The sequence below is a fragment of the Esox lucius genome, chromosome 1, assembly GCF_011004845.1.
Source record: "Esox lucius isolate fEsoLuc1 chromosome 1, fEsoLuc1.pri, whole genome shotgun sequence".
In the NCBI taxonomy this organism is placed as follows: Eukaryota; Metazoa; Chordata; class Actinopteri; order Esociformes; family Esocidae; genus Esox; species Esox lucius.
In genome coordinates this window covers 33,644,351-33,656,756 of record NC_047569.1, presented here as the reverse complement: position 1 = coordinate 33,656,756, position 12,406 = coordinate 33,644,351, and the positions used below count along the sequence as shown (strand labels likewise).

The 12,406-nt window shown below is 45.6% G+C and overlaps 1 protein-coding gene across 4 annotated transcripts in view; it reads left to right on the top strand.

Moving 5' to 3' along the window:
* The window catches only part of sipa1l3 (signal-induced proliferation-associated 1 like 3), a 63,826-nt gene that overhangs the window by 4,537 nt on the left and 46,883 nt on the right, over window positions 1-12,406 (top strand). The window contains exon 2 of one of the 4 annotated variants that reach the window (XM_034292584.1): window positions 3,312-3,380. The exons of the other annotated variants lie outside the window; for them this stretch is intronic. The gene's annotated coding sequence lies outside the window, so the exon portion shown is untranslated. The remainder of the gene's footprint in view (window positions 1-3,311; window positions 3,381-12,406) is intronic. 4 annotated transcript variants of the gene reach the window in all.

The window sequence follows — 12,406 nt, the reverse complement described above, 5'->3', positions numbered from 1 at the left end:
TTCCGCTGTTGTCCTGACATTTTCTTAGTTGGATCTCTGAGAAAGCCATGGTCCGCAGAGAGCTTCCAAAGCATCAGAGGGATATCATTGTTGAAAGATATCAGTCAGGAGAAGGGTACAAAATAATTTCCAAAGCATTAGATATACCATGGAATATAGTTAAGAAAGTCAGCATCAAGTGGAGAAAAAATGGCACAACAGAGACATTAACCAAGAACTGGACATCCCTCAATTATTGATGAAAATATGAGAACTGGTCAGGGAGGCTTCAAAGAGGCCTACAGCAACATTAGATGAACTGCAGGAATTTCTGGCAAGTACTGGCTGTGTGCTACATGTGACAACAATCTCCCGTATTCTTCATATGAATGGGCTGTGGGGTAGGGTGGCAAGACGGAAGCCTTTTCTTACAAAGAAAAACATCCAAGCCCAGCTGAAGTTTGCAAAAACATACATCAGGTCTCCCAAAAGCACATGGGAAAATGTGTTATGGTCTGATGAAACCAAGGTTGAACTTTTTGTCTATAATTCCAAAAGGGATGTTTGGCTCAAAAACAACACTGCACATCACCCAAAGAACACCATACCCACGGTGAAGCATGGTGGTGGCAGTTTTTCTTTAGCTGGAACTGGGGCCTTAGTCAGGGTGGTGGGAATTATGAACAGCTCCAAATACCAGGCAATTTTGGCACAAAACCTTCAGGTGTCCGTTAGAAATCTGAAAATGAAATGGAAGTTCACCTTTCAGCACGACAACGACCCAAAGCACACATCCAAATCCACAAAAGCATGGCTTAACCAGAAGAAGATTTGCGTTTTGGAATGGCCCAGCCAGAGCCTAGACCTGAATCCAATTGAACATCTGTGGGGTGATCTGAAGAGGGCTGTGCACAGGAGATGTCCTTTCAATCTGACAAATATGGAGCGCTTTTGCAAAGAAGAGTGGGCAAATATTGCCACGTCCAGATGTGCCTTGCTAATAGACTCCTACCCAAAAAGACTGAGTGCTGTAATAAAATTAAAAGGTACTTCAACAAAGTATTTGTTTAAGGGTGTGCACACTTATGCAACCAGGTTATATTGACTTTTGTTATTTTTCCCCCTCAAAGATTTCAGTTTGTTTTTCAATTGAATTGTTCACGTTATAGGTCACTTAAAAGGTGGAAAAGGTTCTGACATGATTCATCTTTGTCTCATTCATCTTTGTCTCATCACAAGAACCTGGCATTTTAACAGGGTTTTGTAGACTTTTTATATCCATTGTGTGTGTGTGTGTATACACACACACACACCTCTTAAGTTCAAATGCACCCATTTATTTATATATGCACTATTGATGTTTTAATCTTACAAGATGAATACATGGCTTTTACGTGTAATTGGACACTGCGGGTGTTTGATTCAGAGGCATTAACTCACCTGCATTCGTGTTGCTCAAAGAGTCCCTCAGGATTTGGCCACTCCCTTGAAGCAGTGTCAACACCTGCTGAGTTATAGAAAGGGGAGCAGGATGTTTGTTAAAATGAGGGTCTGGTTCATGGCTCCCGTGCAGACATAAAACATCCTCACTCGCTCCTCGGGCCGGAATCCCCTAGCTGTTTATTACGCTATCAGACTCACTTTCCAGCAGGAGGTGGAGGAATGATAGGCCGGACGAGAGTGCTCCTCTCCCAGACCCAGTGTGTCTTCCCCCTGCAGGCTTCCCCCAGTCTGTTTGGCTGAGGTAAATATAGCATGTTGGCTTTAGCTAGAGGATAAATACAGATGTCGAGTAGACCTTTCTCGCCACAGACTGGCGTCCTCCCTGCGCCGGGAGCGATGCCCCACTCTGCACAAAGCGTTTGAACTGGGTTTTAGGACTTAACGTAATGTTGACGTTGGGGGTATTAACTCCCGACAACATTTATTTTTGGGACTGTTACAAAGGACTTTTTATTTTAACAGCACTGAATACAACTGTATATTTACACAAATTGCTGTACAACTGGGCAACTCGGGTCCTGGAATTGCTAGTGTTAATCGAAAATCTTTCTAAGGGGTTGATTCATATCTGGGAAACCAGCAGAATGCGAGTAACTACTTGGTAAATGCAAATAGTCTTTTGACCGTCTAGGACTGTAGTTTAAAAGCCCTGCTTTAGAGCCCATAGCATATCGTTTTTTCATATTGTATAGATGGACAGGACTTGTCCAATTTGTTTTAGCGATGCATATTTTTTTGTGGTGTAAACAGGTGAAAAAGTTGTTGAATGTTACCTTCCACGGTAATGTGGGTCACTTATCCAACAGAGATTCCCCATGGCTAGTTAGGTCAAAAGAGGAAGTCTCGCTCAGTATGAATTGGAATGGAATGCGTGATGACGTAAGTCTGGTTCTGAAGTCCCTCCAGCTCAATAAAAATATTTATAAAACTGTTTTTCTTTTTGTTTGTTATCAACTAAAACCATCTAAAAAGTTCTACTATCACCAGCAAAAGCGCTTGTTTCTCAGAGAGCACCATGCTAGTTACCAGGTGAAAGTGTTGTCAGTGAGTTAATATGCCTTTCCGGTCAGGTTTGGCCTAAGGGAGTCTGTTGCGGCTAGTGGGAATCGAAAATAGTACTTACATATTAATGTTATTTCAAAGAAATTGTAGTCACAACAATATTTGTAGTCTAAATAGTCTCTAAGTCTGGGAAAAGTCTCTTTATTCTCAGAGGTCCATATAACAGGATGTCTGCCTCTTGGAGTTATCTCAGAATTCTCACACTGTGGTCAAGGCCAAACCATTAGAAGTGAGTCAGTTAAAGTTACACTATAACCAGACCGTGTGTAGCTCACTTGGCATGAGTAGGGTGCTTGCAATGCCAGGTTTGGGGGGGGGGTGTATGGAAATGCATGACAATGTGTGCATTTGACTATTGGGGGCTTGTTCACATTACGAGTGAGGGAATGAAAACACTAGATAGACTCGCCTGGTTTGCATAATCACATTCCATTGCGTTTGAATTGATCGCAACATGGAATATAGAGGGATATGCGTGCACACAGAAACATGAGACAGTGCACGCTACTTTGGAAGGTGGCATCTCGACATATCGATATTAACAAGTTTTCACTTCGAAATAATCTTGGATACGTCTCGTAAAGTCTAGCATAATGTAAACAAGCCCCAAGTCTCTTCGAATGAAAGTGTCTGCTAATTTATGTAAACGCTATAGGCTAACCTAGGCCTGGCACAACAGCTGTCTCTGTCATCCACTCCAGCCCCCCCTGTTGTTTGCTCTTGCCATTAAATTACTTCTGCCATCTAATATCGTTGCTTCTATGCAGGTAATATGCCTTTAAAACTGTGCCACCCTCAATCAAGAGCGGCAAGTTTACAATCAGGCACGTCACAAGGTAAATGTTCTTCCTCAACCCCTTGTTGTGTCGCTGAGACTCTGTGATTTTGTCATTGGTCACTTATTTTCTTCTGTGTCTGCCTTGCTTTTTCCCCTGCTGTTTCTGAGTAAATGAACAGAGCTTAGTTGTCCTGTTTTTTTCACCTGTTTCACATCTGTCTTAAACTGGGTTCTGACACGTAGAGCCTTGATGGACAGGCAGCTTGTGTGGGTTAAGATGTTGGCAGACCGTTAGAGAGAGAAGGAAGTCCTGGAAGAAGGAAAAAGGAAACAGCTGATTCTCCCTCTGTAATGGGGTCAAGGGTTCAAATTAGACTTGAACAACCAATACACTGGCCAAGGACTCTACAGATCAATCACTGTCGTTTCTTTTCAAACTGTTAAACGCTTCCTTAGCTCAGCATTCAGGAGTATCAACAGTAACAACATTACAGAATATGCATCGTTTCAGAAAAAGCAAGCAGCCCACGTCAGGACCTTAAAGTCACAATTTGAAAGAGCGTAAAGTGTAACAAAATGCTGCCAATGCATTATTGCAACATTAATATGTTGTCTGTTTTAACAAATTAAGTCCACTCCTAAAAATAAATGTCCCTGTTTCTGTGATTCCCTTTCTGCGTGCCTTTCATGCCTAAAGAAAAACCGCATATAATTCACGGCAATGTCAAGGGTTCAGGCTGAGTACAAATGGGATACTGGATGTCGAAATATTTTGCTTTGCTTTTGTGTTGGAACACAGTGATACTGAATTAACTATTTTAATCATGGAAAATGCAATAACTGGACTATAGATTTTTTGGACATGGCAATGAAGGAATAGGCCTGATTTAGAAGATGAAGTTGCACCAACATGATATAGGCCAACACTAGCACGGTATCAAGTAGTATCAATATCTGGTGTTCTAGCTATGCATTGAACTCGCCAGAGCCAGCTCGCTGTTAGCATTAGTGGCTACCACAATGTTTTTGACCAAAGTTGCTCCTTCTGGCACTGAGATTAAGACAAATCAACAGTTTAATCATAAGGTATGGATTTATATTTTTGTTGGCGCAACTAACCAAGCAGAGTGGACTGCAGATTGACGGTGAGTGGAAGGGGGTGGGGCTTGGTGAGTGATGAGGCGGAGCTTGGAAAGTTACACGGGTCTGGTAGTGAACTATAAAAGTGGACATTACCCGTTAAACATTAAAACCATTGTTGAAGGTTACGTTAAAAATGCAGACCAGCTGCTAATGACTGCATTGAGAAGCTTTGAAGTGACGTGTGCTTGCTTGCCTTTCCGTGTGTGCTGGTTTGGTTCCTGGGCAGAGGAGAGTGCTGCTGGACATTTGATCTTTGCCTGGTTTCATTTGTGTTTCTTTGGGAGATGAGTTTCCGGGCTCCTCCTCATTGTCTGCCAGGCCCTGGAGGTTCAGCATTTAGACAGGAAGTGAGTGTGTTCAGCAGGAAGTGGTGAGTTGGTGGTCAGGAAAATGACTGTCGCTGTGAATCAGACAGCAGGCATGGCTAGAATCCTCCTGGCCAGGATGTACTGAAAGACAACAGCAGCTTTTCTGGTTATGATTCAAGTAATGTTTTGCTGTTTTAAGTTTGGCCCAAGTCACATTCTGGAAATGATTAATGTGAACGGTACAAGAAAACTGGGGGTCTTTTGCTTGATTCTGCTTCCTCTGTCATTGATGTTTCCATTTTCGGGTAGTCCATTGTTCGTCTGCCTCTGTTCTGTTCCGTCTGCCTCTGTTCTGTTCCGTCTGCCTCTGTTCTGTTCCGTCTGCCTCTGTTCTGACTGCTTCCTTTTCATTTCCTGTTTTCTGTCATGCTCTCTCATATGGTCTCTCATGGTCTCTCAATTCTCTCTAATACCTTCTCTTAAATGGTCTCGTGGTCTCTCTGATATGGTCTCTCTAATGCTCAGCTCTGGAATGTGTCTAGGAAGGCATGTGAAGGGTCCCTCCCTGTATGTATTTGTGCAGTGCACCCTCCCCATAGCTCATATCCTGTCTCAACTGTAGACTCATTGTTTTAATGCTAATTGAGTGAAGCATGTGTTCATTCCCTGAATACCATTTGGCCTGATTTTATGGTTCTGTGTTAGTATGTGCATTTTTCCTGTCCCATTTCTAAATCAGATTTGGTGCAGTCCAGTTAAGGGTAGTTCATTCAGCTATTCAGGACAGAGGGTGGGGTCATGCTTTGCTGTTGCAGTTACTGTTTGTATGTGAGCCAATTGTGTGTTCAGCAGGCTGAAGGGAGTGTTTGAGTAAGACGTAGGCTCAGCTTTATTTTGTCTGGTGGTGGGGTTAGGAGTTGGGGGGGGGGGGGGGTTGTCTCCTAATGATGTGTGTTTGCATGTGCATGTCCCTTGGGCCAGTGGTGCTACTGTGTGTGTGTGTGTGTGTGTGTTTGCATGTGCATGTCCCTTGGGCCAGTGGTGCTACTGTGGAGGTGTGTGTGTGTGTGTGTGTTTGCAGTGGGGGGTGTCACTTAACGTCTTTGTTCCTGTCCGAGTTCTGAGGGTATTTGTGTTTTCTTTTTAAAACCGAAGTCCCTGTTATTCTCTTGGGAGAGGGAGAGATGGATGGCCTGATAATCCCACCAGAATGAGAGATAGTAGAAGGGGTGGATGGGTGGAGGTGATAAGGAGGTTTTTAGCCAGGGCCGATGCCAAATCTGACTGTAGAGTTTTTATATAAAACATATAAACGGCAGTGCAGTGAATCTACTCCCTCCCAGTCACCTCTGTCTGAGTCTTTTCACCCTCTACTGCTCATCTTTCCTTTTTCTAGTCTAGTGCTCATACTTCCTTTTTTTTGTTTGGCGCTCATCCTTTTCTCCTCCTCTTTTGGCAGCGTCTGTATCTGTCAGGTTCTGTAAACATGGCCCAGGTGCGGCCCCGCCTGGGTTGGGAAACAAAGAGCTTACCTGGCCATGAAAGACGGCATGGCAGATGCATGTGAAGGAACCCCCTTGAGGAAACGGTGTGACTGTCCTGTTGTCCTGTTCCTCGTCGTCTCAGTGGGAAAGGGTGTGTGCGGTGTTTAGCTGGGCAATTCAGTGGATCCTCTGTCTGAAAGGGGCCCCCGGACTCCACGCTCACTGTCCACTTTCAGTTGGTGACCCCCCGGAGAAAGGTTTCACTGTAATTGAAGTTATCTGGCGCATTAGTTCATTTGCCAAAACAGATGAATTTAGTAATTTGATCAGATTCCCCTATTTAGACTGCTGCTCTTTACATCGATGATTAGACTACTGGCTTCGGGACGTCGGTGACGTTTTCTTTCTAAGAATGCAATCGTGACCAGACGGGATACGTTTTGTAAACTGCATCTCATCTTTGCCGGTGTTACTGGCCGTGTGGTAACGATCTCTACTTCCTCACTCTGTCGTTCCGCTTGTTTTTCTGATTCGTTTAGAGAAGTTCTCATTGCACGGGGTAGTAGTTACTTACCTAGGAGCTGTTTCATGTGCCGATAGGATGCTGTTGTCACGGTTACTTCTGGAGGAGGAACTCACAAAGCCTACGCAGAGAGTTTGGTGTCAGGACAACAAGGCTTCAGGTTGCCGTTGGACCAAATCATTACAAAAGGGGGTGGGGGAATGGTTGCACTGAAAAATTTAAAAATGTCACTTGAAATCCTTCGAGAAGGGCTCGCAGAATGCCACCATTTGGTAGAAGCCTAGAGCCCGGGGAGCGGTCTGGCAGAGGGTTGGGACGGACACAGGCCAACAGTGTTTGTATTGTTTCTCCCACAGTAACCAGGTGACACACACTCACCGTGTTGAAGGTCACTTCTGTTGCCCCACCGTCTATATAAAACAGGCTTGACCTACTTCCAGGATAAACACTCCACGCCCTCGCCTCCTACAGCCCCCCCCCCCCCCCTCGCTTCGCGAGGTTGCATGAATTCGCTCGACGACAAACAAAGCTCAACATTTGCGTTCATTCCCGGGTTTTCCCAAACCCTGTCCCGGATTGTGTTGGGTCCACTCTTATTGACACACAGACATTCCCAACCTGGGGAGGTTTCTCTGGTGGTTCCCACGTCTGAATCCAACAGGAATGTTGACCGCCCCGTGGGGAGCATCTCGTTTACTCATCCTCTCGTCTTCTCCCCCCTCCCATCCCTCCTCCCTGTCTTCCTCTGGCCTTTGTCCCATCTCTTTCTTCCTCATCCCGTGGTCTCTTTTCTGGCCCGGTCCGCCTCTCTCCCCACTCCCTTCCCTCTCTTTCTCATTAGTCAAATCGGTTTTTCTGCTGTCGGACCCATGCTGTTGTCTGTGTATTTGCGTGTGGGTGCTGTTCGCTCGGGAGCCTTGGCAACGCCACGCCCAAACAACCAACCACGTTCTGGACTGGTGTTGGTGAACTGAGTCACTGGTGTCGGCGTGGAGATGCATCACCCGTGTGATGGGTATGCGCAGCGTGAGCTAATGAACAGCGAAGGCTCCAAACTGCTGCCGGGGCATGCTGACGGCGGGGAAAAGATGAAAAAAAAATGTATAATAAAAAACTTTGTCAAAGCGAATTAGTTTGTTGCATCAGACACACCTTTGCCTCGCTGTTACTGAGCGAATTCCATGTGAAATGCCTGAGATAGTTATGTGAGGCCGATGTTTCTATGAGGACCTAGAACCTTCTCTTTGATTGATGCTGTGAGCTTAAAACCAACAAGCCGAGCAGACATATTATCACTAGTCTCTATTAAAAACACATGCTTAGTGTTTCTGCTCATTTTCCCCCCGTCTTCAAGCAGCGGCTCGGCAGGTAACAGAGTGGTGGGACGCTGCGGGCAGCCGAGTGGGAGTCCAACTTTAAAAGGGAGGGCGATCGACCTGTCAACACTGGAAACTAAGTTGGTGACAGTTCGGGGGGTTGGGGGGGGGTTGTGACTCGACATTAGCCTGCCAGATGCTTTGTGAGAGCATAACACACACTCGGTCACACACACACAATGCTGCTCTGCGTTGAAAACAGCCACACCCTGCTCCTTAACATCTTTCACCAAAGACAAGCCTTCCTTTATAACACTGTTGGAGTAGACTGTGCCCATTCACCTTAGCTCGCCACCTGGCTCTGTTCACTTGGCTGGCAGAAGGTGTGTGTGTGTGGAACTGTGTGTGTGTGTGTGTGTGCTTTGCCAGTGGAGTGTTTTTAATTCAACACTGTTTGCTTGGTTTAATGCCCTGTCTGCATTCTTAATCTCTGGCTATAGTTTCCCTTGCTCTTCAGCGATTCTATTCGGTCTCAATAGCCCTACTGTATTTGGTTGGCCTTGTTTTTAATGATGTGCTCTGGCTACAACGCCACGGCCCGGTTACAGCTCCTGGTCTTACCAAGCTGTAATAGCAGGAGACGTGTGTGTGTGTGTGTGTGTGTGTGTGTGTGTGTGTGTGTGTGTGTGTGTGTGTGTGTGTGTGTGTGTGTGGGTTAGTCTGATTGTCTTTGTTGATGAAATGTGAGAGACTTGCTTGGTGCGTGTGTTTGGCGTTGAGATATCCACTCAGGCACAGCTAGTGAACACGGTGATAGTAACTCACACGGGGAGATTAGCGTTAAGCAATAAGGCACTAGGTACATTGTGTATATGGCCAGTATACCACAGCGCCCAGCTAAAATGCCTTATGGCTCTCATGAATTGTTTGCCAGTGCAAGTATACCACGTCCACCTTCATATACCACACAGCTGTCAGCCAATCAGTATTCTGGGTTGAAACCACCTGGTTTATAAGTAGAACCGTGCACAGTCAGCATAGCTCTGGTCCGTTGACGCTAGGTACAGGCCGAGGGGGTACAGGCCGAGGGGGTACAGACCGAGGGGGTACAGGCCGAGGGGGTACAGACCGAGGGGGTACAGGCCGAGGGGGTACAGACCTCCCAGAGCCAGCTTCTGGCGTGCTAAAGGGTGAAACGACATGTTGCACTCCTTCGCTGGACTCCTTCGCTTGGTAGACAGGGTGGGGCTAGGGTGGCAGAGAGATTACGAAGCTAGGGGTGTGTTTTAACCCACTTACAACCCACTTACAGCCCACTTGCCACACTATATTGAAGGCAGGCCGGCCAAATCTCTTAGCTTAGTGCTTTTAATCCTCTTCCCCAAGCCAACGGTTTTTGCTTATGCTCTTTTTTTTTTAAGTGTGTACGCGCTTGTGTGTGTGTGTGTGTGCGCACGTTTTAACAAGTTGTGTGCTCAACATGTCGGGGGCTCAGCTCGTCTGATTGTTTCTTGGTTGTAAACATGCTAGTCAGGAGACCTGATGTGGTTTGAAGTTTGTCTGCCTGTTGGTTCCTCTACACACACACACAGCCCATGCAGCAGTGTTCATTTAACCCCACTAGAGTGGACCCTGCTGGGCTTGTGTGTGCCTTGAGGGCCATATAAACGCGTGGAGCTCCAGCTTCCTCTTGATTCCTTACTAGTTTTACCACAGTGTCTGTTTTCCTCACTGTGCTGGGCAATGCAGTTAATAAAAATAGGATCATTCCACCCTGTTCTTGGCATTCTTTTATTTATTTATTTTGTTTTTGCATTTAGGCCACTTGCTTGAATGGGTGCTGGGATGAACGTCTTGAGTGTCTGTGATTACTGCTCCATGTTTTGTCATACCAGGGGTGTGTTTTGTCGTGCGAGGGGGGGTCTGTTTTGAAAAGCGGGGGGGAGACCGCAATGGTCATCCTAGCGTTCTGCACGCGGGTGGGGTTGGACAGGCGTATCTGCAGTGTCTCTCTGAACTAGTGCCCACGTGGGTTTCTAACATGGAGCCAGAGATTGAAGCAAACGCAATGGTCTCCCTGACATGGCCCTGAGCATTGCTCCAGGTTGTCATGGTGCTTTCTGGCTGGACAGATGGCCTGGTGGTGGTCACCTCAGACATGGACCGTCCAGGCTCACTGGCTAGGGCCCTTTCAAATCTGCTTTTGCACAAATCTGCATTTTCACCATGAACTCCTGGGTGAAAGGTTTTATGGTTACCGGTTTTGGTCCCCAGTGTTTTTGAAGTTTTCTCTCTTTCGTAATCACACACGTTTTTTTAAAGCAGCAATGAATTCCGCAACAATTCTTAAACCACATCAGAAGATACATTTTTTGAGGTCTAGGATATCTGTATTTTACATTTTTGGGTGTTTCCCTTCATTTCAAGTGCAGTCCTAACAAAATGCTGTATAGCAGGGTTTTTGTAGCACAAATGTCACGGTAGCCGCTGCAAAACAAATGCGAGCTGAATTCATGAAAATTATCGTAGTCTGCCTGGTAAACACAGTGTGCTTTGTAGTTCAACATTTAATTTGAAAGGTTTTTGGGAAACCCTTTATCTACCAGAAGTCTGTTTTCATTATAATCATTGGTAACCTCTGCAGAAAGTGCACTAATGACTACACTCTGTAAAAACACAGATGGTATTATCGTTGCCTCGTCAGAATGTTGCGGGAAATACAAATGACAGAGGCATTCTATTCTTGCCTTATGAGCAGCATGGGCAAATTAATTACAATAATACATTTCGTTAATTCCCCTCCATTGTAATTGTTATATATGTGTAACCATAATATAGTCTTTTCTGTGGTATATCATGTATAATATTATATATAAGTCTATAGTTCAGTGTGACTGCGTTAATCTACTAGCCACCTGTGGTTGTTAGCGTCATGCTCATGAACTGGTCCTATCTGGCCTCACTGTCTGGGTTTTGTAAGTATTTACATTATGATCTGGTTTTTCTCTTTCTTTCATTACATTTAGTTAAAAGCCGAATAATTTGATGTCAGGCATATCTTGATTGGGAATCAATTGTAGTTTTCAGAACAAAGCGCAGTTTAAAAAGTCAGCATTTGAAAGCTGCTATATTTTAACATCTGGGGTGTTTTACTGGTTTTGAGACTTGAAGTGATACCCCATTTCCTAGCTGTAGGCCTACAAGAACCAACCTGGCTCTCAAGAACTTGTGTAACTCACAGTTTTGCTAAAGGCCGGTGTTGCAGGGAAGGCTGTTTGGGGCTGCCTTGTCTTAGCCGTGCGTTTGTTCTGCACAGTTTGAGTAATGTGTCGAACAAACACACTGGAGTGGTTGCAGTGTGGCTTTGGACACTGGGTCCAGCCCTTGACTTGGAGTCCAAGGTGATGGGGTGTAGCAGCATCGAGGCAGGACGCGGGCTGCCCACTGTCAATATTTGCTTTTGTGAGTGCCTGGCTTCTGGCATTAGAACAAACACCAACTTGCAAATGTCTTTGAAAGCAGGGGGGTTCAGAGATGATTTATTTCACGATTTCCCCACCCCGTTAGGCCTTTCTTTACACTGTTCCCTTGCTGCTGTCCATCAGCCACTGTTTCCACCGGAGTTGTGCCATATATTACATACCTGTGTTTTCCAGGTATGTAATGAGACGCGTAATTCCAACCAAGTCACCTAGATGTTGAGCTTTAGGTGAGCTTTGATATACATGGCAGCCGTCTACAGCTTTAAACAGGTTTTCGTGCGTGCGGTTATGATTTTGTGGTGTGGTGAGCTGCTTCAATATGTGATGCCACAAACAGCACTGGTGAGCCTCGGGTATTTCTGGTTTCTATGTCTGTCTCTTCCTCTGTCTGTCTTTCTGTGTCCCTTGCTGTCGCTCTGTCTCATTCTTGCTCTTTCTTTCTCACTATTCCTGCCTGAAAAGAAAAGCTGGTCCCCGACAAGTACGCAAAGCAGGGAAGGAAAGAGGTCGACTGAGAGAGGGGAATGGGGAGACGTGTGTTGGGGGGTCCGGGCAGTAATGAATAGGAACTGTCGTGTGGGACTAGAAGTATGTCTCTGTTTCCGCAACACATGTCACATAAAGAGGCATGCCTGTCTCATAAACTACAAGTACCACAGATGCTTTGAAGGGTGCCGCTTTACTGGAGGCCTCTGCTCTGCCTGGGCGGGTATGGGAATATAGACACTAGACAGTCTTTCAGGTGGGTATGGGGATATAGAGGGTCTGTCAAGCGGGTGTGGGAATATAGAGGGTCTGTCAGGCGTTATGGGAATATAGAGGGTCTGT